Source organism: Nicotiana attenuata, chromosome 7 (assembly GCF_001879085.1).
Source record: "Nicotiana attenuata strain UT chromosome 7, NIATTr2, whole genome shotgun sequence".
NCBI lineage: Eukaryota > Viridiplantae > Streptophyta > Magnoliopsida > Solanales > Solanaceae > Nicotiana > Nicotiana attenuata.
Window position 1 is genome coordinate 104,131,066 of NC_031995.1, and position 4,259 is coordinate 104,135,324.

Below are 4,259 nucleotides of genomic sequence, written 5' to 3' on the forward strand. Positions count from 1 at the left end.
TCAACACATGGCAGGGTGGGTTTCTTAGAAAGGATTCGTCGCTGCTCTCGAAGCTTTTTAAATCTTCCTAGCTGCACGGTGAGCTCTAGAAGCTTGCCGAAAATTGTTCTGGCAGTTATCGTGACTTCCTGAATATACTATAGCTTTTTTGGCAAGAATGGTTCTGGATTATGCCTTTGACACAAAAAAGAAAAGTGTTGTAGGGGGGATTATCTATGAAGTTATTCTTGATGAAGTCATACTATGAGTAGTTGATACTTGATCGTGGACAGTGACTCTAGACCAACGGAAGACGGAGGCACCTAATAAAGCTTTTTTCACATGGTATGCAGCTTGGAGTGGTATTCTAATGACAAACAACTGGAGAAGTAGAAGACATATAGTAGTTAGCTGGAGTGTTATTATTCAAGGCCAATGGTCAGAATATGGACCATATACTGGTACATTGCAGCTTCTCCATGAGCAATGGCGGCACTCTAAGTTCAATATGGCCTGGGTGTTACCTTGGAAAATGGAGTTATAGAATGTTGCCCCTCCATGCACATTTTAGATGATTTGGAGAGAAATGAATGTTAGAAGATATATTGGGGTCAAAAGTCCATTGTGGAGAATCAAAAGCTCATTTATTGTAGAAGCCCCAGGCCTTTGGTATAGTGGTAAGAGTGTAGCTTGTGATGTGTGGGTTAGGCATACGTCACGGGTTTGAACCTAGCACAGACAAAAGCCTGGTATTTAAGTGGAGAAGGGTAGAGGGGCATGTCAATTATCCTCCAGCTTTCTAACCTTGCGCCACTGATTCACGGGGATTTCTCGGTTATTCAAAAAAACAAAAAGCTCATTTGTTGTAGAAAGGATTTCCCCATATTGTATAGACAGATGGATGATTTTTTTTGGAGCTTTCATGTAGACTCACAATATATAGAAACATTCACTTGGTGTATCATCAATGAAGTTATTTTAACTTATTAAACTTCCCTTAGCAACAACAACAACAACAAATGTTATTGGAATCAAGTCAGGTATTCCATGCTTACTTTTCCTGTTATTCCATTGTCATTTTCATGTGATTGCTTGAAAAGTCAGGTATTCCATGCTTACTTTTCCTGTTGTTCCATTGTCATTTTCATGTGATTGCTTGAAATAAAACCGAGGAATAGAATAATAATTTAGAGAGATTAAGAAGTTGAGGCTTGGGAAAGTTTGTACCTGCTTGAGAAATATCTAGTTTCTGAAGTATTTCATTAATGATTTCAGTTCTATTGATGGAGTCACTCCTGTTGTGGTTATTATTCCGCTTCTAATATTATTGATTTTGTTCACTCAATGCCGTGATACATCATACTCTGTGACTTTTGGCATCAGAATTGAGGTTTTCATATCCTTGCCATAATTGTGGCTTTGTCTGGTTAGTTATAGTCGTACTTTCTGTAGAAAACTTTTACGAAGGAAATTCATTGGTTAATTATTATTTCTGGTACTTTTGCATCATAATGTCAGTGGCAGGTGCTAGTAGTCAAATGAAGGGATGGGGATGTAAGGACTGGTCTTCAGTGATCATCACAGCTTTTGTAACAAAGATTGAAAATAGATGTTTAGATCATCACAGCTTTTGTAACAAAGATTGAAAATAGATGTTTACATATGCCTAGGAGCAAATGCCAGAATTGTACTGTAAATGACTTATACAAGGAAATAAGTATGCTCCGCTATGTAGTGCAAAACATTTGAACAGTTTAATATAACTACTTGAAAATAATAAATATTTTACTGGAAAACATTGCGTTATATCAAATGGACATATAAACCAAAGTACCTCTAACAGATACAGGATTGACTAATGCCTAAACAAGTTTCGGAGTGGTCATCTGTTGAAGTATCCTATAAATTTGGAAAGAAAGTGGATTGTTCTTCTGGATAACCTGTGCTATTTAATTTTGCGCCCATCCTTTTTTCCCCGGTATTTTTGCGCACAACTTTCATCTAGTTAAATGTTTAGTTGATGCTCTTCTAGCCCGATATGTGTGTTCTTACCCATTAAACTTGGTCAGCCTAGCTGATAAGCTTTCTAATAAGTCTGTACAAATAACAAGGTTTAGACTGTAGTACCATGTATATATGAATATAAGACAAGTGGGCACATGCAAAAATCAATATTGGACTTCCACTCTATGGGATCATCAAACTACTGAACAAGTTCTATTTATGAATATATGATATATGTTAAGTTTTCCTTACCAAAAATGATATTTGTTAATTCTCGAGTCTAAGCATTTATTGATAAGCACTTCAACAGCACCGAGTTCCTATTCAGTTTAATTCGCAAAGACTAGAGACTGAATGCTCTTGCCTCAATGGACCTTTTTTTTTTGAGATCTGATTTTGCAGTACTCAAATAATTCTTTTTAATAAAAGGTAAATATAGGGATCTAACTGATGTTACCTAGATGCTGAAATTATTATCCATTGACAACTACTTCTGATCCCTTTGATGAAGTCGGTTAACTTCCAACCATGTTAAGCTGATTTAATCTTTTAGAGCTTCCATGTTGAGTGTGTTTTCTTTTCCTTTTTTTTCTGCTGGGTTGTGTTGCGTGTGTCTTCTCCTTCTCGGGGGCTGTACTTTGGCTTTGAAGTCCTAAGGATAAAAGAATATTAGCAGTTTTCTTTGCTCAATTTTCTTTTATGCAGCTGGATCTCCAAACAGTAAAGGATCGCTAAACGTTTGTTGAGCTATTTAGTAATTCAGCCTTTAATGCTGATAACAGTCCATGTAGTTCAAATTTGTCATGAAAACTATTGATGAACAGCTTTAAAAATTGGGGTAATGCCTAATTTCAGAAACGTCGATTAGCCCGACTACTTTTTTGTACAACTCTTAAGCAGTTGTATGTTTGTTTCATAAGACAAAAGGCGGTTGGGGCAAGGGCTTCATTATGTGCATTTTTCTTCTGAAACCTAGAATAAGTCTTTGATTTACAGATAGGCTCAAGCTAGTTAGATGGAACAAAATGTTTGATTAGCTTATTATCATTGAAATCACATTGGATGCATGCAGTTGAATATTCTTTTATCTTGATACCTTTCGTTTGTTGATATTGGTGAATGGAGTTTATTAGGAAAGAGTTCTGAAGGGTAGTTTCCCACCCAAACACGTGGATGCATGCTGAGATGCATAAAGATAGTAAATAAGCCCGTCTCAACAACAATAATCCAAATCATCTTTTATATGGCCTTTATCATACCTTCAGTAAAATTTGACACCCATATTTTTTTAAGTTTGTTCTATAAGCAAATGTAGAGATATTCCTGAATCCTTTTGTTGAAATTTCTGCTGAAAAAACAAGTTCTAAGTCATCGCATGCTTAATTGAACCTTCTCTGTTAGAGTTAGTAGATTGAAAAATTGAAGTAGAGTGTTACTCTTTTTTATTTGTTTTCTCTCTCTCTCCATATGAGTGGATTGTTTTATTTTGGAAACTCTACTTTTATGCATTCTGATTCTCTAGACTTTGGCTTGTCCACCATCAGTTCGTGGGAGACTAACTTTTAGCATTGCATTTTCCCCTATTTGCTAATTCAAAAGTGTAGTTAACATATAAACATTTTGCACTCTGTAGGAAATTCTGGTTACCGGTTGTTGAATCCCTGTTATGTAGAATTCACCTGATGTAATTTCTGTCACTAGTGCTCATTCCTTGCTTTTTTAACTTGACTACTCTGTAGTCTCAGTGGTTGGATGGTTAGTTTACTGCTACATATAGCAATCCTTTTTACTACACGAATAAGCTCACTGTCTTTCTCAGTTTGGTCAGTAACGTGTGTGGGATTTTTCCCCCACTTTCTCCTTCATATCCATTTTTCATCCTGTCTCTTCTTTATAGTTGCATCTTCTTCAATCCGTCCGTTTTTTATATTTTTTTATGAAGGAGGTTTCAGTCCGTCCTTCTTGATAGTTGCATCATCTAATTGATTGCAGTAGAAAAGGGTTTGATCTTAGAATCTCAACATTTTACTAGACCTTCAAGGTATGACTTAGCCGACTAAGTGATATGTTTGGTGAGGAAGCATATAACACATCAGCAAGTTAAGAATGAAAAAACTAATGTTAGGGGAAAAAATTAGAAGCTACAGATAGCCATTCCAATCTTGTTGACTCTATGAAACTTCTGGTAGTCTTGAAGATGGTGTGTTTCCTGAAATACCATGTTTTTTGTTACAAAAGGCTAGTGGATAAATTAAAATTCAATACCAGTTGTGAGA